The 26,085-nt window shown below is 41.9% G+C and overlaps 1 protein-coding gene across 2 annotated transcripts in view; it reads left to right on the top strand.

Moving 5' to 3' along the window:
- The window catches only part of bnc2 (basonuclin zinc finger protein 2), a 167,345-nt gene that overhangs the window by 41,148 nt on the left and 100,112 nt on the right, over positions 1 to 26,085 (top strand). The window contains exons 2-3 of one of the 2 annotated variants that reach the window (XM_086295508.1): positions 18,235 to 18,329; positions 18,574 to 18,630. The exons of the other annotated variant lie outside the window; for it this stretch is intronic. The gene's annotated coding sequence lies outside the window, so the exon portion shown is untranslated. The remainder of the gene's footprint in view (positions 1 to 18,234; positions 18,330 to 18,573; positions 18,631 to 26,085) is intronic. 2 annotated transcript variants of the gene reach the window in all.

The following is a 26,085-nucleotide window of genomic DNA, read 5'->3' on the forward strand; positions in this document are numbered from 1 at the left end:
TGGTCTACCCCGCTGGGTGGATACTGCTGGTACAGATGGGGAGGGGCCGGTTGGTCTCAGCTTCAGTATTATTATCATATTATATTTTTGCCTTACTTATCAGACAGTAATATATCAGCAGCTGGTATATACTGTGCCCTAATCCCTAGTTAATATCCTCTCTGCATAGTATTATCTGTGTACCTTTCAAACTTGGCTGAATTTAGTTTTGTAGTAGAGGAATGCATGTGTGACTTTCAAAGTAATGGTTTTATGTCAGTATTAAGCATGCATACATATATTTTTAATTTTAAAAAAATGAGATAAAATAGGTCAGTAAAATATATTTGTAACAGTTAAAAGAGGCAAGCGTACTTGTTGTTTTTATGTAATTGAACAAAATTTTTAACAAAAATTCAAAAAGAGACAGAATTGTACCAAGTCTATGCAACTTTTTTGGTGCGACATCTCATTTCTTTATATTTTGCCAGGGAAATGGAGGAAAAGTGCAGTTATTAAGAGTATTTATTGAAACATGTACAAACATACATGGAGATGTGTTATATAAGGCAAAAACAGAGTTTGTACTATTCTAGAAAGCTTGAAAATCAGTATTTGACCACCGTTATTCTTCAACAGAGCTTGAACTCTTTTAGTGAGGCTTTCTTGTCTTTTCTTTAAGTAGCCTTCAGTAATAGTTCTCCAGGCTTCTTGACGAACATTCAAAGCTCTTCTTTGGATGTTGGCTGCCTTTCGGTCTGTTGAGGTCCGGGCTCTGGGGAGGCCAATTCATGACTGTTGTTCTATCCAGGTATGTTCTTACTGCACTGACAATGTGTTTGGGATCATTGTTACACTGAAATTGCATTCATAATTCCATCAATTTAAAGTTCTCTAGTACTACTGGTGAAATGTAGCCTCAAACCATGACAGAGCCTCCTCTGTGCCTAAAGATAACATTTTAAATTGTTTTTTGCTAAGTTGTAGGTTGTGTGTAGACACAACAGTGGTTCATCCCTTGAGTTAGTTGTCTTTTTTATGGTTAGATAATTCAGAGGTTGGTGTTAAATGATTTAATAAACAAACTATGAAATACCTTCAGAATGCCTGGACAAGGAAGTCTGGCTCTGGCTTGGGAAGAAAATATATAGATATGAATGGTGGTGGGAGACTTTTACACAGTACTTATTGTAAAAAAAAAGAATAAATTCAGCAAAATGATTACAGTTGCAATCAGAGAGTAAATACACATATAGTTTATGTGAAAATGTGAAGAGAAGAGACTGTATATAAAACACATGGCTGCACTGATATCACCAGTTTATGAACTTTTCTCACCAAAATTGGAGCACAGTCTTCTTGGATGGGTCCACTGGAGATAACACCTTGAACCTAGCCTTGTTGTCACCCACCTGTCACCATTCACACTACCTTATCTTTGAACGTGAGGCCAATATGTAGCGCATATATTCATCAGATCTGGAGGGCACCAAACCTCTTCTGGAAAACCCGTTGGCACAACAGAACATCGGGGAGGTGTTTGGTGCTCCAAATCTCTTTGAAAGAAAAGTGTGTGTATCTGTGTGCGTGCAGTTGTAGCCACAGGGAATGTGTGTTGTTTTACGAGTGCTCCTCAGCCGCCTCTTGGCTTGTTTTTAGGTTGTGATTAAGTTTGAGGAAGCCATCAGATAAATGAGACTTTGTCCAACCGGTAAATGTTTACCATACTTGGCTAGCGGGAGCAAAAATAAAAAAAACCCTCCTGTAATGTGATCAACTTGTGTAAAACATAGCACAGTAGTATGTTTAAGCGTGTAAGGTACTGGAGCCTGAATTATTATTATTTGAAACTGGTTTCTGAGGAAGAGCAACACAGTAATGTGGATAGATGTTGGAATGGTACACGCACTTCTGTGCTATTAAACACATCTATGCAAACAGACTTGAAGTTGCAGTAGCGCTGGTAGCACTTTGTCTAATTTCTGGACATTGTCTTTTCTTACTCAACCCTGCCTGACACGCTGGTCCCATGGTCTACCCTGTGAGTCTGTGCCAAGGAATTTGTATTTTCAAATGTGTATATGTGTGTGTATATGTGAGTGTAAGAGTGTGTGGGTGCCAAGCCCCTGTGCCCTCCCCTGTGCCCTCCCCTGTCTCCACGCCTGGATGCTAACCGCTAGTGAAGGCTAGCCAATTATCCCCAATCAAGCTACCCTCTCTGGAACTGGTGCGAGAGGAGGCTCCCACTAGAGCTTATACTAGTCATTATGGGGCACATCCTGACATTAACTTTCTTCTTTCCCTCCTTGAGTTTATCTCTCTTCTTTCTTTCTTTTTTCTTTCTCTTTTCCTTTTTCTCTCCTACCCATAAGTGAATGCCTGATGCAGACATAGCTGAGGCGAAACAGCAATCAAACATACAAACTAAAAGCACATGGGTGCTAATTCATGCCTCCCTAATAATGCATTAAGGAAATTCGGGGATGATGATGGAGGGGGAAAGCGTAGGCCATGCGTGAAGTCATTTGCAAAGGAAAAATGTGTCTTTCTGTGTCAACTGGAAATGCACAGTGCCAAGCATTTGCTCAAAAGTTTGCGTGTCTGTGTGTGGACGTGCATGTGCGCGTGCGTGTTGGCGTACCTACAGGGAAAGGGCAGGGAGGCAGTGAATTTTGGGAAATGTCACCCACACACACATTTCTCCTCCCCTCTAGAGACCAGGAGACAGATTGGAGTGAAATCAACTCAGGTAATTTACCCACATAGAGACAGTGATTACCTCTCCCTCAGTCTGTATTTCTACCCTTTCCTATGCTTTCTGATCTCCCAAAGTCTCTGAAATCTTTTGCTCAGGGAAAACAGAAGATCTAATTTGCAGTCCCAGGTCCTGTTCACCGAGAGAGCTTGACAAGTGTGATGTGAACTGTACAGTGTCATTGCCTCGTCTGTGCTCAGCCAGATCAGCAAGCACAGAGAGAGAGAAAAAGAGGGGGAGAGAGAGACCGGGAGAGGTGTGGTGCCTGTAGGTGATCCACTTCATTCTGCCCCTGTCTTGTTGTGACAGGACCGGCATTAAATGGAAGGAGTCACTGACGGAGCAGTGACAGGCCCAACCCTCTACCCTTCATCTGGGTGCGTGGGCGTTTGTATTATGTGTGTGTGTGTGTGTGTGTGTGTGTGTGTGTGTGTGTGTGTGTGTGTGTGTACAAGCCAATATGCAAGCTTCCATACACATTTCTTAGTATCTCACTGGGACCTGACAACCGAATGGCACTTTGTCCCACTGCTCATCAAGCGGTCGCTACGTTATGGTAATGACAGTCTTAGCGCTGTGCAATAAAGTGCACTTTCACTGGATTTCCACATATGCTATTTATGTGTCAAGGAGCTGGAGAGTGTGTGTGCAGAGCTACACATTTGCTATCAGGTTATCAATTATCAGGAATCACCACGCTATTTTTTAAAATTGCACTCTGTGTAAATGTCACAGAGAGTTAAAAACCCCATGATCACCCCTTTTTCCTTGCGAGATCGAAGCGGGCGAGTAAAATACTTGTGTTCTTTCAGACACTCGTTGTGTCTGTGTGTGCGTTTGTGTGTTTGTGGGCTGGCGAGCACCAAATGTTTGAAGATAAGCTCTCTTTCTCTCCGTTTCTATTTCGAGCCAATTAGGTGTGTCTTTTAGCAGAGATTTGGGGTATAAGTTGAACATCAGCACCCTTCATTGTTGAAAGGCACATCTCAAATTAGTGAGCGCCCCCCCCCCCCCCCCCCAATGCCCAGCCTATCACCATCCTTCCCTTCTTTGCTCCTGTGAAGACACAGAGGCCCCTGGGGCCCTGAAATGTCTCCACATGCTGGAAATTGAATCAAACGGCATCAATCAAGACACCCTTTTTCCCTCCTCCTCCCCCCTTCGCTCCTTTTTGCTCTCACCCTTTTTTTTTGTCTGTGTTTGGTGTCTCTAAGCAGTCTGCCAAGTTTTATAATCGGCACCACTAGGCAGCAGAATTGGATATGAAGTCAAAGAAAAGTACTGTAAAGAGTATTTTGAGATTGCTGATGCTTTGAATTTGTGTTCGTTCATTTAAGTTAGATTGCTGGTGACAGTTTTTTTTTTGCAAGCATTCTATTGGCCCAGCGTCTTACAAACCCCATCCTGCTCACACGCACACAATCACACACACATGCACACACACATAGTGATATTATTATCCTCCTCTTCTGTGGCTCTCTGCTGTAAAATGAGTTTGCCCCAACTCCATTAAAACCCGCGCCAGCCTCTCCCCTGACGCTGCTGCCCTATTTGCATGTGCTAGTGAGCCACTCCACGGAATGAAGGATCTCCTCTCTTCCTCCCCTCCTCCTTCGCTCTGTCCCACCGGAATGCGCGATAAGTGGGCAGATGACATTCACGGAGAAAGACTGCAATAAAGTGACTCTCCCTCCATCTTCTTCTATCCCCTTTTCCCTTCTTCCTCCTCTCTGTGCCACCGCATCAGAGGCAGAAAGGGGATATTGCGAATGACACGGGCAAATCAGCTGTAAATGGGCACTAATTTGATTGACATCTGGGCTGCTGTCACCGAGGTGGGCGAGGACAGGGCCCAGCCAGCAGACATCAAGCGGCATTTACCCAGTGCACAAAAAGCCAGCTTTCAACTAAATCACTTCTTGTCCACTGGGCCCTCCCTCCATGTCCCCCTTCCCCTTCTCCTTCACTCCTCCTGTATCTCCCTCCCCAGCTCCCGCCACCCACCACCAACCAACTCGCCAGATTCTAATTGCGTGTGTCCTTCCTCTCAGTGCAATTTTCCCATTACCGCCACAAGAACAGCCACACAGCTCATCTGAAGCGAGGTTGTCTCCGAAATATGTAGCGCCAGGTTAACCCTTCAGTAGCTGCAGAGAGCCACCCATGAACACGGGCTACATGGCGGAGAGAGGAAGTGTGTTGTGATGTCTGAGCTTTAAAAAATACTCGTCATTCAAACCAGTTTTGCACATGCAGGACACATAAACTCTTCAACTCTAGTTTATTTTTTGCAGCTTGGTTAATCCAGTTTCATAATGAAATAAAAGCCTAACTTCTTTATTTTCTCCTTTTTTCTTCCCCCCTTATGTGTCTCCTCCTGCCTCTCACTTCTAAAGGTAAGTTTCTATTTTCCTTTTGTTCTCCCAGCAGATGCGTCAGTGATAGGCCCACAGAGCTCACTACTGTTAACTCTCATGCTAAGTTAAGCATAGCTGAAAGGCACTGTGCAAAGGCAATGTGCATGTTGACTTACAGGCCATACACACACTCATCACAGCATATTTAATTCAGAGCATCATGTGTTTCTCTCTTCTCCTTCCCTTACTTTTTTATTTATGTCTGTGATGTTGGATTGTGCCAACAGCAATGCCAAGGGCAAACAGCAGATGCTCCCGTGGCAATGAGATGCTTAGAACTGCTGTGTCATTACAGCACACACGATTCATAAATGTGTGGCAATTTTCTCACGTGCACTCAGTCCCTAAACTTTTTGAGACATTACCGTGAGGGAATATGTGACAGCACAAATCACATTTATAGACAGAAAGAAACACGGATGTAGCTTCCGGGTTGGAAAAATTAAGCGTTCCGTATGAAGGCCACCGGATGGCGATAGCTGTGGTTGCAAAAAGACTTTTGGCCCTATAGAAGTGTGTGCAAAATTCAGCTTTCCAACTTGACTTCTGTAAACACTTTTGTGCAGATTTTAATGTCTGAGTCACTCATTTTTGGTTCATACTGAATAAAGTTTTTTGCCTGTTTTGTAAATCTTGGTCACTTCACATTAAAAGCTAGGATTATCTAGTATGAAACTATATATTCACCACAACTCATCATCCAGTGGGTTGTGATATTAGAGATGGCAATGACGAAAACGCTAAAAACGTGAAATCAGAAACCAGTGGATGATGTCACAGTAGCTACATCCATCTTTTATACTGTCTATGATTTTAACCTGCCCAACAACCAAGTTCTTGTAATGTGTAATTGAGGCAATTTGTGAATTGAGCAGTTAAGTGTCCACACGGAGGAAGTGAGAGTGCTGATGAGGTTGATATCATGTCTCATAAAAATCATAAGGAAACAAAAATCCAAAGATGAAGAAGAACTAAGCAAGACTTAATGGACAAGTTAAACAAACAGCCATAAAAAAGTTTTATGTGCATTTTAGAGCAATATGAAACTGTTAATCATATTCCTTGATAATTAAATCTCGGGTTCTGTTGGTTTAGTGCTACTGCTGTCTGTTGGGCTGCAGCCCCCCCTTGGCAGAGGCGTAACGTCTTTGAACCAACGAGTAACTTCAGTTGTACATTATTAAAACAAGAATGATCTGTTTGATCAACTAGTATTTCTGCTGCTCGCTAACAAGTCCAGTATAATGTCTATTATAGGGTACGACAAGGACACCAAGAAAAATATGTAAACGGACAGAAGACAAAATTTTGGAACTTCTGCTGCTAAGCCTAGATCCTGAAATCGTCTGGTAATTTAATTTATGACCAAATTATAAACCACCTTCATGACTTGCTTCCTGGCAATTTGGTGACATTTCCCAGAGGTTCTGAAAGAGATGTGTATTAGAAGACTGCCATCCAAAAGCTTTTTATCTGCACAAAGGTTTTTTTTTTTAGATTGTTTACATGTTAGATAGCTATTAGAGTGATGGGCTTTATCGGAAAAATTACATCCACCAGCGTCAGTAAATCACAACCACGAGGCTTGTAAAATGACCACTGCACTTTTTGTCCAGCATTCTAGTCTTAGCCCGACTGTAATATTCCAGGGAATCAATAAATAGAGAGTTGATTTATTTTGGAGAAAAAACATCCCTTATTTCAAAATAAATGAACTTACCCAGCCCACCAACTTCCTGTCCACATCTTCATCCAAAAAACACGAGGTCAGCGGTGAGAGGAGATAAAGCTGCATGCTTCATTGCCTGCTTGCCAGCATTTCTGCAAAACCACCAGGTGAAAGACTACCTGAACCCTCATTGTTAATTGGACCAGAAATAGACCTGCAGCTGAAATAATTGATGGGCAATTACATGAGGCTACTGTTATATGTGGACACACGCTAAATGCATTTACCTGCAAGCTCAGTAATTACCAGGTGGAAAAAGAAGCAGGTATCCCTCATACTTGCCTCACACAAGAAGACTACCTTGAAGGGGAAATCGGACAAATGTAGGGATTGTTTTGATTTTTATAGGCTAAGCCACCAAACTTTTTGATTGCACCTCATCTAAACATACAATTCTGTATGTCAAGAATATACATTTACATAAACAGTAAGCAGATTACTATAAACATGAAATATTTCTACATTAATGGGAACGCTTGAGCTTCAGTGGCAACAACTCAACACTGTTAAGTCCTTTGCTGAGGTCAGGGAAAGATCATCACCAGTATCAATTGCCAGTGTGAAGGGATGGAGAAAGCAACTGTACGGTCTATCTGACATCCCTGTGTGGGTGTCGCTCCTATGTCATCATAGGAATGCCTTCCTTAATGTAAAACTCTCTTCTGTAACAAATGGTAAGCCTTTCTATTGTTTTCTTTATTAATTTATACAATATAATAAATATATTATCAAGTTAGGTTTCCTGTTAGCCAAATTAAGGTTGCCCATGTTGGTTATTTTAGAAATAGTTCTTAAAAGCATTAGCTAACTTTTTGGCTATCGCTAACTGAATGTTCAGACGTCATAGGTCTTGTTGCGATGTTGATCTTGGACCAGCATTGTCATAATAACGTACCCACCCTGCCTTGTTCTCATGTGGAATCTGTCTCTCTTTACCATCTCACTTGATTTTTCCTTCTTTGTTCTAGTTATTATCCCCACAGTTGCTAAAGCAGAGGTGTCAAACCTGTTTTAGCTCAAAGGCCACTTAGAAACCAGTTTCATCTCAAGTGTTCTGGATCCGTAAAACAATTTTTTCCATTACTTCAGTGGAAGTAAGTACAAGTGTGCTCTGAAAATAGATGATGAACAGTCCATAATGTTTTAAGGAAATGCACACAATCCCAGTATCTGTGCTTTTACACATCCTCTTAATCTGTTGATGGCAGAGACACCATAAGTGCAACTCCTTAGCCCCTCGCCATTTCCTGTGTGGTGTGGTAGGCTATTCCTAAATATGTAATGTCTTTGTCATCTTTGTCAAACTAGGAGTTTGGAAAACCACTCTCGTGATATGAGCCATTCTTAAACAATTTGCAAACAGCTGCCTCGGTTGAAAAATAGAGTAAGTCTAAAAATGATTCTCTTCTTCTCCATAAATTTTTCAACTGTGCAAAGCCATGCTTTTGTCAGATCAGACGCTTTCGTGGTTCTGGTCTGTGCGTCGCATGTGTGACCCCCACTATGCTAACAGGCTTTGATGCTTGAATGTGAACAAATATGTTACTTTGGACCACTTGCTTTTGTTTAACTGGTCATTCTGCATGTTTATTGATATGCATGAGCCCACATGAACTTGTATTTGATTTTTTTTTTTTGGTTTGTTTTGTTATGGGTTAAGAGTGCTAGCAAAGTTTAAGGTAACAGATTGCATTTTTGTTATTGCAATATGATGCATTCATTTTGCAATTCGAGTACCAAATGTTTGGTTACTAAAAAAAAAAGAAGTATTACTGTCTGTATTTTACTGAATTCTCCCGTTTTCCTGGGTATAACTGTAAAGCAATTAATTACAAGCCTTCATGGGTTTGTCGCAGTGTGGCTGCTGCCAGTCCGAGTCAGGCTGTGATTGTTTGGAGATGGGTTGACTCCCACCAGGCAACTTGATCGGTGACTGATTGCAACTATATGGAATCTCAGAATTCCTAGTCACAAGGAGGGCACCGTATGATTTATAAATGGGCCACACTTACACAGAGATGGCAGACAGGATGACCTTTATGTCATGAAACTGCAACAGCAAATTGTGCGTGCGTCCATTACAAGAAATTGCAAAGAATTCTACTTTAAATTTCACGAAGCAATTATGGAATTATGTCGCCGAGCTGCAGCTCATGAAAGGTAGTGTCTAGTTTTTAACAGAGCTAAAGGGGTCACGCCAAGCTCAAAAATCGTTAACCATTTACCTTTTTTGCGGCGGTAATCTCATAATGTGACACATTACTTTTAACACTGGATGCTAAGATTAAAATAGCATTGCTCAAACAACACTCCGCACCAGTTTTGCCCTTTGAAGAGAAAGGTTTGCAAAAAACCTTGTCGTGTTAGCCCTAACACTGGCCCCTATCACATCTAAGAGCATTACTTATATGACACGTGCTTCATTACTGGAAGATAAAAAATAGGGGAGGCAGTTTGGACTGGAGGACAGGAGGAAACAACCTTACAGATACACACATAAATATATTTACAGACACACACATGCCATTAAAGGAATAAAACCATGTTTCAGCTTTGTAGAAACTGTCTAATATGTTTAATACTCTGATTTTTTTTTCAAGAGAGCTGGAACAGATAAATCCGGGATGTGAGCGAGCAAGAAAACAAGGTTGTCCATTAGTCAGCCGCTGTGATAGCCTAAAGAAGCCACCCCTGGCCCTTAATGGTTTCTCTGCAATAATTGCTACACTACCTCCTCTGTTCCTATTCACTGCTACATGACATGCTTTCACTGGAGCCACTGCCGTGCATGTCCACATCCCAGTTCTAGTCAAAGCATCCCTGAGGAGCATTGTGCTTTACACGTGTTGCTCTAATAGACAGGGTCCAGGTAAAGATGGGAGTGAAAAGAAAGGGCTTTTTTTGCTGCCTCAGTCTCTTTCCCGCCCTCTACTGCATTTCTTTAGCCCTCTCTTCTCCTCTCTTGGCTGCAAGCTTTATTGATGCGTAAAGTAAGCTGTATTCATGTACACAAGTTAGAGGCTCTCAACGTGTGAAGGGCCATGTTTCTCCCGTGCGCTCTTCAGAAAACACAGGAGTACATCTAATGGTTTGGATAAGCTAAATGTTTTGGAGACTTTTCAGGTTTCTTGGTAAAATTCTGACCCCTTTGTCCGCCGTCGCACTCTGAAATAGCCTACTTCTCTCACACCTTGTGTCACTGTGAGGGTCCTTATACTTATGCGATGCGTATGTGTTTGTGTATATGTGTGTGACAGAAAGAGAGAGAGTGAGAGACAGGATGAGAAAATTGAGAGAGAGATGAATAGAGAGTCTCACAGGTCCTCCAACTCAGCCCAGGTTAATGGAAACCATTATCACACACAGCCACTCTGTCTGTACAATCAGAGCCTCTCTCTCTCTCTCTCTGAGGGAGGCACTTTGTCACACACACACACACACACACACACACACACACACACACACACACACACACACACACACACACACAGTGAATATATTTGTGCCGTATTCTTCAACCCTCCCTTCTTGTTTAGCTTCCTACTGTTCGAGCTGCTCCTCAGCATGTGCAGGAGAGGCTAATTGTTTTAGCATGTATCTGCCTGTCTTATTTGGGGCACAAAGGCACACTAGGGGTCATTTTACTGACAATACACAGAAACTGTTAGCTTGCAGCTCCAAGTCAAAATCCCCACTTTTTCTTTTGTTCTTCTCAACAGTTTTTTTCTCTTTCCGAAACCTGGAAATGCTTTCATATCAAGCAGCGAAAGCGGCCCAACAAACAGATTTTCTTCTTAAACAGCAAGTAGATTTGCCTGCTACATTTGCTGTGAAGCACAAGGCAGCATCAAAGATTTAGTGATATGTGAGGCATGCTTAAATGAGCCTACCAGCTGTTTTCTGTTGAAAAATCTGGACAGCTTTTGTCTATTTTTGTGCCATTAAGACTGTAAAAAAATGTAGCAATGTTTTTAAAAAAGAAAGATATAAAATCCGCCCACAGTGGCATTATCACTAAAAAGGCAGTCTATCGAGTACACTGGTTGCAGTGTACTAAATGACAATGTTAAAACAGTATAAAAGGAGCACAAGTACAGGTAAACTCAGACTGAATTATTACCTGAATGTGCAGCTTCTCTCAGCGTTACAGAGCTTTATGAGCGTTCCGGCCCATTTTTTAGCACTCTGGCCAGCCCACAGCTTTACAGTTTTGTTTAAGTCGTTTTAAGCTTCAGCAGGCAGCTGTTTTCAGTGAAAGGGCTGTAAAAATCTCATGTTCTGCACTTAACCTGATCAGCTCCAAACAGAAGGCAGTTAGCGACTAGCTAGCAAACACAGTAAAACATTTAGCGGTTACAGAGTGAAAGAAACACCAATATTGGATTAACAGTCACCAGAAGCATGATTCTGAATGGATGACAAGTTGTCTCTGTAACTGCAGGGTGCACAGAAAAGCAACCGCTTGCTAACCATTTCTTTATATTGAATTAAAGGGTGATGACATTGTTTTTACAGCGTTTTTTTTTCTTTTCTTTTTTTCAAATGACCCTCTGATTCACTCACAGTTAGTATGCTGCTTCTGGCAAATAATGTGTGTTATTTCTATGAATTTTCCACATTTCACATGACATTCTTTGTCATTACATGACATGCACAATGTTTATGGTTAGGATAAGGGTCGGAGCAAAGGAGTTATTCATCACACCACATGTGGTATTGTGCAGAAGTCTTGAGCTGCCCCTTATTTCCTTTTATTTTACTTCGAAGAAACTAGATGTTGCTGTGATTTTTTTAAGGTGGTTCTGAGCAATATTTCTCCAGGCTTACTGAAGGTTTATCCAAAAAAATTTCTTGGGCATTGACTGCTTTTTTACTCATTTTCAGTCCAGTCTTTTTTGAGAATTTATTAAAAATGTTTGATAATCCACTTAATACTGAGCTATGAATTGTTCAAGCATAAAAGAGGCATCTGACTCAAGAGAACAAGTGTTCTAGTATCTGCACATAACAGGAAAATTAGATAAGACCCAGTTTTGAATTGTACCTTTAGACACTTTGTTACTGGCCTGTCGCAAAACACATAAATTGATCCCATTTGTTTAGTTGAATATATAAAAAAATGCCAAAGATAACAGTTTGACAGGCATAAAAGTTTATTTTTGTACCAACAAGATTTTCAAAGACTTATTAGCTGAAAAATTGACACACCCCAGTATGGTGTGCACTGTATCCTTAAAAAGTTTGGGGAAAGTTCAGAAGTGGAAGACAAAAAAAGATGGCAGCTCTAACAAACACCTATAGCAGACTAACAGTATCTGAATATCATGTCCTTAAGAAGCTACATTTTGCTGCTCCCTTATTCATAAAAGTTCATAGCAGATAGCTTTGCATATTTGATTTGGCAGATTTTTGTCCTGGATACCCTTCCTAATGTAACCCCAAAGTCATGTGCTTAAGAAATAGGAATAACTTTAACACAAAAACTGACACGGGACATGAAAAATGTATCTTTATCAGTTGATCCATACTTTGTATAGTATTGGATTGCAGACAGTAAAGGTCAGTGTCACTAGGAAGAAAGGAAAAACGAAAGAAAGCTGCATTGGTGTAAAACCAGGACTCACACTCACTCGAGCTTAAGTACTTTTGCGTGCACTGTTGCGCACTTGGGAATCAGCGCCCTGCTCCCCATCTGTACACAGCGTGTGCTCTTTGAATGTGTGCATACGGACACATGGCACTGTGTTTTTGTTGATCACGTCTCAATCAGAGAGGACTTGACCCATCGCAGAAGCCACATTATTGCATTCTAAACACACATCCACACTTCAGTACGCACGCATGTAGAGACACGCACACAAAGCGGTAACCCTGCATTCCCCTGTAAACAGTTTACAGCCCCTTCCCTCTCCCTTATGCAGACACAGGCCAAAGCGTCAGTGTTGTGTTCAGCTAATCCCACTGTTTAGCCTTTGTTGGCGGCCTCTAGCAAGGACTCTGCAGCTTATGTCCTGAGGGGGGAAAAAAAACAGTCTTTCATTTGCATGCATATGTGAGTTTGTCGCACACATTAAAGGCCTCCCCTTTACCTCACCGTGCCGCACTAAACTTCATCTATATAAATCTTAAAGTTTGTTTGGGTTCTGTCTCTCCTCCACGAACCCGTCTGCCCCTTTGCAGCCCCATTTGTTTAGCTAAGCATGTGCTTGTTTTCTTGCCATTCTCTCCTTGATTGAGATTGACCCCAACATCTTCACAGCCTCACACACACTGACACACACACACAGCTCCTGACTGTGTATAGACACCGTGTGGTTTTGGCTTGCTTTGTGCAGCAACAGCCCAAGGTAGGAAATGCTGTTTAGATTAAGTGTGTTCTGATGTCCTTTCAGGCCTTGTTCCTGCTGGATCACTCCCCGTTTGTACCACAAGCCTCTCTAACACTACACATACACACGGAAACACCAGCGGTTTAGGGTTAAGCACAGGACACAGGAGTTTACTGTTGCAGGGCTACATCTTCTGCGTTACTCTCATTCATGGAAACATTATGCATGTTTTTGTGTTTATAGCAATGTTCAAGTGCTTATCTTTTGGCTGTATATTCAAACGTTTCTAACGCAGTCTTTCTTTATTGTGTTTTCTGACTGAACAGCTCAAATAAAATCGCGTTTTACATATGTGTGGGTTCTGAACCTGAATTATTTTCATGTTATTTCCTTGGAGGTGCTCGTTACTGCCAGGCACTGAAGTCCAGCCAACTAGGGCACCTAAATAACAGCTATCAGAAGAAAGGAACAGATATCTGATGCCTGCTCTATGTTATATTAGTGGAGAAAAGGAAAGATTTGTGTCCATTAAGTCAGTGTGGGCTCCAGATTCTCTCTCAACAGGCAGTCTTTAGCTGTTAATTTTTTCCACATAATCAAAAAAACAAAGAAAAGAGGCCTCGGTAGGTGATGTGTGCGGGAAGGGGCACTCGTCAGGATCTAAGGGATCTGTTGTATTTAGCCGGAGTATTGGTGTCAGACATTGACATAAGCTTGGTGTGAGTGCCTTTTGTTTTTAGCTGTTTTTCTGTGATGAAATCCAACTTTTTCTGACTGTGCCTTTCCATTTGATCAGCCACACTATGAGTGAAAGAACAACTTGAGAAAAAAGATGCAGATTTTCAATTAACTGCCACATCTATTTTTTTATGTCTTAATCTTCCCAATAGAAAATAGCCTAAATATCTAATGGAAAATAAGACATATCTTATAAGGCACTCCGGAGATTTAGTGTGCCTCTGCAGTGAAGCGGGGGGGATTCCCAGGAAACAGATTAAAAAGGTAAAATGTCCAAAATTAAAGCAGTGAGGGTGACATGTGATATTATTCTTTAGTAGGATTAAGGTTTGAAAATACTGTATTGCTCTATTCCCACAGTGCAACAAATATTTAGTCGAGTCTTAATGCTAAGTGACCCTGATGACAACTGTGGAGTTGTTTTCTCAGACTTCCCGGAACTACAGTAGTGCATCGTTGTGTTTCAGACTTTCCAAATCACATAAACTGTAATGTAATTAGCTGAAGACACAGCAATAACGTCTCAAATAAAGAGCAGGAACAAAATTAGGGAAAATTACATTTAGAAAAGTCCTGAAGCTGTTAAATTAGGCCTTATTTTGAAAGGTCCTAGCTCATAGTTAATCTAAATCTGATCTAATCATTTAATGTAAATAAGAGTGTTTAAATAATCTTATCGTTATTGCTCTTCAGTTTATCCTCTTTTATGATTCAGTGTCAGCTATTATATTGTTTCACAGTATTTTTGATAATCTTCACCATTTCTTCACATTCTTCTTCCTAGCGGTTTATATCCTGTGATGCAGGGTCCACTATTTTGCATGCCTTCCTCCACTTCTTCTTTGCATAACACTCCACTGACCTGACACCACTTCATCCATGCTGTGTTGACACGGAGTCTGGCGTCTGGTAGAGTTTCGCAGTCCGAGGTGACAAGGGACCCGAGGTACTTGAATTGGGCAGCTTTAGTCAGCGGCTCGCGATCAATAGTAATGGTACTGTTGGTCTGGGGGCCGCATTCAAGGTACTCAGTCTTCTTGATGTTCAGGCGCATGCTGTTTTTGGAGAGCCGGTCTTTCCACGCTTGTGTTTGGGTTTGCAGGGTTGGGCAGTTTTCTGTTTCTGATAGGCACACATCATCTGCATACAGGAGGCTCCATGGATGTGGTGATTGCAGATCAGCCGTCGTGGTGTCCATATAGAGGGTGAACAGCAGGGGCGAGAGGGCCGGGCCCTGGTCGACGCCAACGGTAATCGGGAAGGCTGGTGATGTTCCCGCTGAACATCGGACCATGCTTGTGACATTACGATAGAGCAGCTGAGTCCATTTCACATAAGCTTCCAGGGCACCATGAGCTCATAGTGATCGCCAAATCAGCTCGCGGGGGACCCGATCGAATGCCTTTTCCAGATCTGGGAAGACCATGTGTACCATTTTTTCAGATTATTTATAAAATTATCTACCCTAAGTTCAAAGTGCAAATCTTTTATTGACCTTTTTTACAGCTATCTATTCCACTGCCTACCTATGCTGTTGTTAAAGCTGCTATCATTTGAATTCTTACCTATCTGTTTATTTATTGTTTTTATTTATAGAGTAGGATATACTCCTTTATTTGCTCTTTCATTCTAATGCTTTACTCTTTATGTTAGTTTTCATGCACCAAGTACAACAGTGCTTGACAATAATGACCAAAAAACTTACCTTTTCTTATCACCAGAACCATTTTTAGCAAATGTTTATGTCAGACAAGGGGCTCATCTGTAGTGAAGGTTAAAAAAAGTTTAAGAGAGAAAAGTACTTGATGAAATAACACAAATTTTAAAAAAAAATGGGGATGGGAGCCACTTTTCTCAGTAGGTACTGCTTTTTCTGTGTGTATGTGGGGAAGTTGCTGGGTAAAAGTGTGTGATACGGATGTGCAGCAATGACACCTCCCTTGCTTTACTTGTCTCAGTGGTCCCAGCATTATTACCAATACCACCGCAGTACACTCCCTTATCTACAGTGGGAACTGATACAGCAACAGCCGCTACTTACGGGGCACACAAATATATCCACACAGCGCTCAGCAATCTGCAGCAGCGATCCCTGTGGGTCCTCTTCGATGATGCTGGAGTCGGCAGCGTGTGTTGTGGCAGAGGGATGATAGACGTGAAGTTACTTTGGATCAAATATCAAATCTTGTGCAGCGGTTAATGTTCACACTTGGATAATGAACTATTTGGTCACATCCGTGGATCCCAAAAGATCTGATCAAGAGGGCAGTCAAGTCCTTCTGTCTGTTTTTGCAATTTACACACACACACACACACACACACACACACACACACACACACACACACACACACACACACACACACACACACTGCATACACACCTGCACTGCATACACACATTCCACTTGACTGGAAATCTTCAAGTAACCCCACGTGCCTTTGATTTGTGAGCTCAGCCAATTTCGTCGTACAGGCTCATGATCATTGAAAGTTACTGCTCAGGTGGGGCCAATGGATGTATGGGCGAACGTGTGTGTGCGTGCACTTGTGTTTCTGCGTATGCGTGTGGGCACACTTTGTGTCTGCCATTCAGTTTAGTGGCTGAACACATCTGTTCAACTTGCCATGTTAACATTCTCAAGTGGTCTTAGTCACATTAACGCTTTGAACCTCAAAGACTCATGCACTCAGACGTGGTCCATCTGCTATTTAAACTCCAGCAGAACCCAGTAAAGTTTAGATTCATTTTTATGTAGTTGACTCCTTTTCTGTGCTGGTTAAATTCTCCGAGCAGCTGGGGACTTTTACACCTGGTAAAGTGGTTGTAACCTGTTTAAATGGCAGAGCTGATTTCCTCTTTAAACTACTCACATTCAAAATATTTCCCTCCCTTCTAACCTCCTAAGTCTTCCGTCCCTCCTTCCATCTACAAATACAAATCAATTATTACCCCACCCCCAGCCCCTTTTCCCTCAGTTTTCCTTCCTGCCTGGCTTGCGCTGTTCTTTGTTTGTGTTTAAATGATGAAAGTTGATTTATGTTATGTAGTGCATGGGAGTCTAATGCAGCCACAACCACATGTAGTTATATGCCTAATGTTGTATGTTGTCTTTTGGCAGCAGAGCAGAGGTTGACTATTGTTTCCCCTTTCAGACATGCTCCTATTAATCATGAGTGTGTGTGTCCAGGAGTGTGTATTTGCCACTAAGAAAGAGTTTAAATAATACTCAGTGCATGGTGAAAGGCCCGGACATACATCAAACCAGGACCTTTGCCGTTCATGTGATACAAGGGGACACACGAGAAGAAAATGTAGGACTGAGCTACTGTGTTATTTTATCTCAATAAACAGTATAAAAATTAACGGTTGTGTAGTGGGTAATATTGTTAACTCACAGAAAGAAGATCCTGGTGTCAAATCCACCTGCAGGGCTGACACACCCCTCTTTGAAGCTTGCATGCTCTCCTCATGTCTGGGTTACCCCCGGCTACTCCAGCTTCCTCCCACTGTCAGAAGACATGTGTTGGGTTAACTAGTGATTCTAATTTGGCCGTAGGTGTGAATGCAAGTGTGAACGCTTGTCTGTCTCTTTATGTTGGCCCTGGTTAGATGGGTGACCCATCCACTCTGCATTCCCCTCTCACCTCACCATCCCGAACTGAATAAGCAGAAGAAAACAGATGAATGGAAATGAAAAGTGAATTTAAATAAAATCCCAGAAAATCTCTTTAATATTTATGGACATAAATTACTTACAATTTCTTACAAAGCACTTTAAGTACCTTGAAATGCACAGGCCTGTTTAAAATAAGTCATCTAAACAGTTTGGAAGTCACTCATTACTAAGTCCACATTTCATTAATGCTAACGATTTGCCTAATGGTGTTGCTCTCATATTAATAACTGACTATGGAATGTTTCATATTAACATCACACATGGACGCCAGCAGGGTGCTTGAAAAGACGTTTGAACCGTGGTTACAGTAACAACATTATCAACGGAAACTTAAAAGTCTTTTAGTTACAATATAATTAGCTGAACTCTTGACAACATAATGGAATAAACACTTCCTGCCCTAATGAGTGATCCATGTAACCAACGCTTGATCACAAGCCTACACTGCAGGCTACCTAAACAAATCTCAAATCATATTTGTTAAACAGGCTTTCTCTTCCCAAACTTTGAGCTTTTTCTTCTCCAAATTTTAGCCTCAGACACACACACACAGAAACTTGTGAAAACATTAACAGTGGTGTTGCTTACTGCAGTCTTTCTGTGATCACAGGTGTAGGTCATTTTGTGCAGCATGAAAGCCTGATCTTGCCTAAGGTCCCTAAATGTGTCGGGGGAGCTGTGCTAGCAGAGGATATTCATTCACAGGTGAGACCTGGAAAACTGGAAATAATGTCAGTTTGAGAAAAATCATCATTATTTATCAGTTGCATGCTCCTTTCAAACTAAATTTGGTGTTTGTGTGCTTTGCCAGTTCGTTGTGACCTGCAGTTTCCCATAACACCTCTCTCTGCATAGTTTTGTGAAACTAGGTTTATCTATATAGGTTATGAGCTGAATCACATGGCCAGTTTACAGTCCCCAGTATAATGTGTATGTCTTTGTCTGCCAGAGTACCCAGACAGAAAGGCCCAGCCAACTGGTGGATTCAAACCCAGGACCCTCTTTGGTATGAGTCAACTATGCTGACCGCCACACCACTGTTCCACCCTATTTCCTTTTTACCTCTGTGGCTTAAACCTACTTATAGTACAATTCAAGCACGGTCGCCCGTCCTTTGTCCGGCTTTGAGCTGGATTAACAGAATACTCTGCTAAAATGCTCCTTGTTTCGGGGACAAGCAAGTACCTTGCTAAAGTGCCTCATCCTCTTAATCGAGAGCTGCTATCCACCGTATTATGCTTAATGACGAGCTCCATGAAAACTGAGTTCAATGGTTAAATAAATTGACACTTTTAGTACATGCATTTATCTGTTGTAAATGATGTTTTTTCTCTTTTCATACTGGTAGATGTCCCACATCTGCTTTTACAATGTTAACTGCGCGTGTGCATGTAGATGTGTGTATATGTGTGTGGAAGAGTCCTATATGGAAGCAATTACTGGCAGTGAGGGCCCTCAGACACCCACAGTGCCTCTCACTATGGCCCAAACGGAATGTATCTCCCTCCCCCTTTTTTCTTTCTGTCTCTCCTTCCCTGTCTTTTTTTGCTACCTCTCTCTTTCTGTACCTCTTTCTCTTTCCTCTTTTCCCTCACTGGATTAAATTACTTTCGTATGAGTCCCAACAAAAGGGCAAGGTGAAACCCCTTTCTATTTCTTTTATTTATTTATTTATTTTTATTGGGAACAATTCCTCCCCACCGCTCTCCCTGCAACCATATTTTAATTCAAATCACACATTACCAATTTGTGCAAACAAGCCCTGAAAATACCAGCACTAATTAGAGTAAACCGTGCATGTGTGCACTTACATGCGTGCATGCTCAATGTAAAGCCAGTTACTAGTTAGTATGCACAGCCAGAGCCATGTAGGATGTAAGTTTTTTGGGAGGTCTCTGCGTCTAGTGGGCCGCTGTCGTCTACCTGTTTGAGTGTGAGAGCGTGTGGACATGTGACTTTTTGCATAGATAATCTGGTTTTTCAGAAGATCCTAATTCAGAATTTAATGCTTGAAAACCAGAAGAAATCGAATTAGTGGTGAAGCATCCACTGAAAAAAAAACAACCCACAGATAAACTGGCAGCAGGCAGTGACAGGATTGCAGTTGTCAGGGTTTGGCAAATCGTTGTCACTCCCTCTCTTGTTACAGTAATGCAAAGCTCAATGAAGGAATATCGTCAGGCCTGCCAGCAGTTTCAATTCCTACGTCTGTGGGAACTGTGAAGTCGGAATTTGCCATGTGTATATCCCTCCAAACTGACTCTAAATGAGATAAATAAGTTCAGACTAAATTGGCAGCTCACGTCCAAAGTGATTACTCTTCCCTTAATGTCTCTTCATTGGAATGGGAGAAGACTTGGCCTGCACGAGAATAGCACGGGTGTGGCAAGGCGGTCTTTTCCAACACAAAGAAGTGACGAGTGATGGCAGCCAGAGTTTACTTGTCAAGGTTTTTATACACTCACACACACATACACACACACGCATCATTCTCATATGCTAACTCCGTCCTCTTCAAACAGTTAGTCTCTCACTCCACACTCCTTCAAACTTGGCCTGCAAAGGAGCCTTACATTCCCTTCCCATGAGTCCTAGTGTGGCTAGTCAGCAGAAGGACCCCAGATTGCGCTGGCTGCACCGCCGCCTGCCTCGTTTGGGAGCGTGCCTGGGCCCTTCGTTTCAGTAACCTTGGTTTGCCCCCTCTGTTTGTGAATTCCTGTCGCTCCAATAGGACCACACTGTCCCCAGCAAAATGCTTTCTGGCAGTGGGCAGCTGGACGGACTGGTGGGAAAGTGAAGTGGAAGCTCAGATTGTCTTCCAGGCAAATAAATAAGGCTCGATTGTAGTTTTTCAACCGCAAGTTATTAAACGGCATTGTTTCGACGAAAATTAAAACAAAGGAGAAAAGAGGTTGGGAGTCACAAATCAGCGATGCCATTGTAGATGCAATTAATAATCACGGGAAGCTCAGAGAGCACGTCTAATCTTATCAGATCACTGGCATTTTCTCCTTTACTTTGATATCATATGTTTGGTCCTTGAAGTTGAACTAAGAGTTTTGATTGGTTGCAATAGCTCTCTCACATCCTGTGGCGGTGTTTTGTGTCTGCCAACACCCAGACTCTGGAGTGTTTAGCCTTCACTGCTAGTTCTGCTGTCTAAGGAATTTCATGGGCTAAGTAATTTTTAGTTATGTCTCCCCCCAGCCCTCTCTCTCTTTGTTTCTTTACACTCTTCCACTCCTTCTTGCTCAAAATCATAGTTATTTGTGGCGTGGCGCTGGGTAGTTTGTGGTTTGCAGAATGGCTGTATTATTCCTGTATTAAGTATCTAGTGTTTCACTTCAGTGTTATAAGAGGCTTCCCTGGCTCAAAATATCAGATTACCTAAAACCATGTAAATATCAGTATCCTCCTTACAGTTTTTCAATAATGCGTTTTAGTGCTGATACTGTTTGGAGAGATCTATAACACCGTCTCATTTAAAAAAGGAACTCCAGTGATTATACAAAGATCTTGTGGAGTAGTGCTGCATATGTGGTAAAGGACTACTGAACTGTCAGTGGATTTGCATTGGTGGAGGTGCCAGATTTTGAGGAGGAAGAAAAAAAATGAAATAACAAAGATGATGTCTCTGGCTCTGAGGCACTTTTATTAAAAACACTCCATGCAACCCTAAGTTTTTGACTTATGTGTACCAGGCTATTCTGAGTCAATAACATGTCATATTTCATGCTGGAGAGAAAATGTTCACAATGGACATTTGTATATGAAATATTTATGCAAATAAGTGTAATAATAAGTAAATTGCTAATTCGCAGAGTAAATTTTAAATAAAACAATATTATTGTAAGTAATCATCTAAGTCTTAAAATTGTTACCTGTAAATGCAATTTATGGTGTTTTATGACTTGTTGCTTCATCAAATTTAGTTCTTTACAAATACACTAAACCACAAGTGCCCAGCATCACCTACAAGTACCAAGTACCAAACAATTTAGTGTTATTCATGTCCGTGTTCTGAAGATTTATTTTATAGTCATATTGGTTCATATACTCTGGTAATTAAGACAGTTTAAGCCTGAAATTATAGCAAAAAAGTTTTTCTGGCTGTTGATGGTGTTTTTTCATATATGATACATAAAAACAAAAAATAAATAAAAAAATAAAGTGATTCTAATGAAATGAATTGAGCATGTTGAATAAACCTTTATAAAAGCAAAATTTGATTTTTTAAATTTAAAAGTCTGCCCCCCCCCCCCCCCCCCCCAAAAAAAGACAAAAACAATGAAGTTACAAAAAAAGGGCAACATTTTCAAATAAATTATTATTGTGTTATATTTTCCCACTTTAATAATCGTCTTTAGATTAAGTAAGTAAAGATTTACTGATAAACATCATTATAACATATCCGTTGGTTATCCGTTCTCAATCTGCCTGTCTGCCCACATCAGTGCAGGTTCTTCCTCCTGTCTGTTTGCTTGACACTCCACTGTGTCACAGTGCTACTAATGGCCATTGCTGAGCCAGCCACTTTCTAAATGACACCCTCCTCCGCTCAATACAGCTGCTCTGCAGTTACACGCTCACTCTTCTCCCCCCTTTTTTTCTCCCTCCCTACTGTCTCCGCTGACTTCCTCTCATGTACAACGCAGTGGCTCCCCTCTCTCACGAGGAAGAAAAGCAGTTTCTTGTCAATTATCTCTCAATATTTTCTACTCAACATGCCTCTTGATGAAAGATCGTCATGTTGTATGGTGCACACGTCCTTTTATACATCACATATCAGTGGCTGGATAACTGACAGTGTGTGACTGGAGCGTCTTCTCCCCGCTGATTGCAGCGCACCCACCAACACAATGATTCGTTCATTCATCACCCCCCACCCCCCCACCCCTCATGCGTGCACACACGCACACACACACACACGCACACACACACATGCACACACACACATGCACACAAACAGTTCTCGTTCTCTGCCTTCTTTTATCTCTTTTTCCCCTCCTCACAAAACATCACCTTTCTCTCCTTTTAATCATCTTCATCTCGTTGCATGTGTGTGTGTGTCTCTGTGTGTGTGAGAGCAGCAGAGGGTGGTGTAGCACATTTCCTCAACTGCAAGCTATACTAAGGATGTATGGAAGCCAAATTGAGTTTGGCCTTAGTTTGACTAGAGCAACCTTGCCAACCTAAATCCTGGATCGACACACACATGATCACTCTCATTCTTTCCCACATATCAGCTCTCCCACTTCCGCATACCCCAGGTGCCACTCGGATTTAATGTAGCTCAAATGACTTTATTAACTCTCAAAGGAAAAAGAACAAAAAAACAGTAGTGCTTGTGATGACTGAAGCATTCATCTTTTGTTGCCTCTGACTTTGTCTTTACAGGGACCACACACACAGACACACGCTCATGAACGTGCGCCCTCAAAGTTCATTGGTTAATCAGCCAGGGGTTCCAGCATCCTAAAAGATGGTGGTGGCAACATTTTGGCACTGGCAGCTCATAACTGGATTGCTGTAATTATTCATTGGGAGAGTGATGCCTTCCAGGGGCTGAAGATTGATTAGGTTTGATACGCGACTTAGTGTAATCTGTCTTTGACCACGGCTCCTGTCCAAATTGGCAGGAATAATAAAAAAGAGCGCAAGTTATTTTTAAAAAGGAAAGAGAAGCGAGCGAGCAAATGAAAATGGAGGTGGGTGGACAAAGGGAAGAGAGAAAGATTGAGGCATATCCTGTGTCATGTCTCCTGTGGCGCCCCTTTGCCATACACAAACCATTAATCTGCAAACAACAACAGCCGGGCAACCATTTTGTTTACAGTTGAGCAAGACTCAAGCTAAATAAAGTCATTACAACCTTAAAATACACACCTCTTATTGTCAGCATCGTTGTGTACTCGGTTCTAAGTGTTCCGTGTTTCCAGGCGCATGTGGGTTTTTATTTTATTTTTTCCCCCCTTTGCTTATTTTGTCGGCCAGACCAGCGCGATCCTCGGTTGTCTCATTTTCCACGACTAAAGTGTGTCTTCAGTTAATCCTCCAGTGTAAGCATGGCAGAACTTAAAAGGCTCTGATTAGGCTGTTGTGTCCCACAGGTTAGCTAGATATAAACTCGTGACACACTCACAGTGCCCATAGATACCCCAGAGACCTCTCTTTGTGTTAATTAAAGGAGTCTCAACTGCAATTAGCAGGCTTTACAATGAACGTACCCACAGATAAACACATACACGAGCACACATATGTGTACACACAGCGATACAGATACATCCAAACTGTGAGTACATTTACGAGCCCACAAACACTGTTTACAGTTGCTTAAGTATCACCATGCCATTGCATTTATTGTTAGGCTAACTACACCAGATTGTCTTCAGTGTCCACTAGTGGTCATAATGATGGGAAAACAAGCGTGACATGGGCTTGAAGCGGCGTTATTCTGTGGGTACAGCTAAAATCTGTTTAACAGATCATAGAAATTTGAAATACTAATAACATTTTCTACTTATATTGGAGTTATAATGCAAAGAATTTAAGTGTGCTAGGCATAAGGATTTGAATCCATGGGTCATTTTAAATCATTTTTAAAATATCCAGAGCCCTGCGACAGACTGGCGACCTGTCCAGGGTGTACCCTGCCTCTCGCCCTATGACAGCTGGGATAGGCTCCAGCGCCCCCCGCGACCCTGAAAAGGAAAAGCGGAAGCGAATGGATGGATGGAATATCCAGTGGCAGTTCATCTTTCCAGGAGCAATGCTCTTTTTTTCCTCACAGAAAAAATAATAGTTTTTTTATTAGGATTCCTTTATGATGATGGTTTTAAATGAAAACATCTGGCAGTGATTTTTGCTTTTTGCAGCATGAATAAAATTATATTCACCTCCATTACGCCTGGTCAAAGCGTTCTCATCCCTGCTGATCAAATATTCCCACACAAGAGGTCGAGAGTTTGTCAGTTGGCTGATTTTCTTTAGTTTCCCCTCACCGGTGAAGTTTAGACACAAAAAGTACAGGCTTAGGGCGATCCGGTGCTTTTAAACGTGCCACCAATTGATTCTTTACAAGTGTGCGTATGTTATGAGTTGGGAGTGAGAGATAATCATGTGCACTGATGCCAAAGGACACTTTGTCCGTGCCTCTTTGACACAAACGCAGAAATGAGAAAAGGCTGGCTTTGTTGGACGCAGAAAATTAGCTGACATTATTTAAAGGCTTTGTTATGTTTCTGTGTGTTTGTCTGGGGATTTTATAATCAGCGCAAATGAACCCTTGGTGCCATTTTTTTTCATTTTACGTCTTATTTTTTGCATATTTTATGTATGAAAGGACACATGAGGAGATGACTTAATAGCAGTGATACAAGTGCTTGTGTAATTTTGTTGCAGCTCTTCAAGCTAAGACTTGAGGAGTTGTGTTGTGCTCCCTGCTAACATGGGAGTCTGGTTCCATGGTGGCCAAATGGCCCATCATCCTGCCGCCTTATGTACCAAATTAGACCTGTGCTCTCCCGGTGTGCTCAAGCCTTGTTCACAGGAAATCAAGGCCAGGTGGAACTTAAGTGAATGAAGTCCTGCTTTGGCACATTCTAGCTGGGGAGATGACCAAGATCGTGGCCCTACCTTCCCCCCCTGGAGCTTGTCAGATGTTGGAAGAGTACACAGACCCACAGAGACACACATAAACACAGGTGCGAATACCTATTTGCTGCAAACTTGCAGTGGATGGGTGCTGTCAACTCTGTGGTGATGCTGCTTAGCCGCTCCACTCCCATATTTACTTATTTATTGGCAGCGATGGCTGCGATGACAGGGCCACTCACTCTCAGAAAGCCTCCCAGGCTCCACGACGTTTTAAGAGCCCCAGGCCTGGTTTGATGATTTTGACGCGAGTTAGCGTGTACTCGAGTTGTCGGGTGCATTCAGGGGGCTAACCGTTCTAATGCGTTTACCCTCCCGCCTTATGAGTGTGTTTGTGTGTCTCGAAGCAAAGTGTCACTTAATAATTTAGCTGCTGGTTTCGTCCCCCTCGCCATCAACCAATCCATTCACAGCCCTTTATGTCTTGCCTCTGGGAATGTGGAGGCCATTCCTCTGCCTCTCTGGGAGTGATTGAACCAGCAGAGACAGGTGACAGAATCTGGTGTGGTGGTGTGTGAGGACAAAGTGCGAAAGACTGACTGCATGAGAAAGAGGGCCAGACAGCCGAGCTGTGAACCCAAATGATGGGAGGAAAGAATAAAAAAGAAAAGTAGCACAAGCTGATTTCTGTAGAAATGGAAGACAAGAACAACAGATGCTCCGAATCTCAACTTAAGTGTGAATACAGCCTCACTCCCATTCTGACCTTAAATTGGTCCTGCGTGTCTAATGTTTTAAAGCAATGAAACACAGACATGCAAGATGGAACACATGCTCATGCATAACGCTGCACACACACACACACACA

The sequence above is a fragment of the Aulonocara sp. 'chitande type north' Nkhata Bay genome, linkage group LG6 (genome assembly GCF_057382095.1).
Source record: "Aulonocara sp. 'chitande type north' Nkhata Bay isolate Kocher_YH1m ecotype deep benthic linkage group LG6, A_spYH_male_GT1.1, whole genome shotgun sequence".
In the NCBI taxonomy this organism is placed as follows: domain Eukaryota; kingdom Metazoa; phylum Chordata; class Actinopteri; order Cichliformes; family Cichlidae; genus Aulonocara; species Aulonocara sp. 'chitande type north' Nkhata Bay.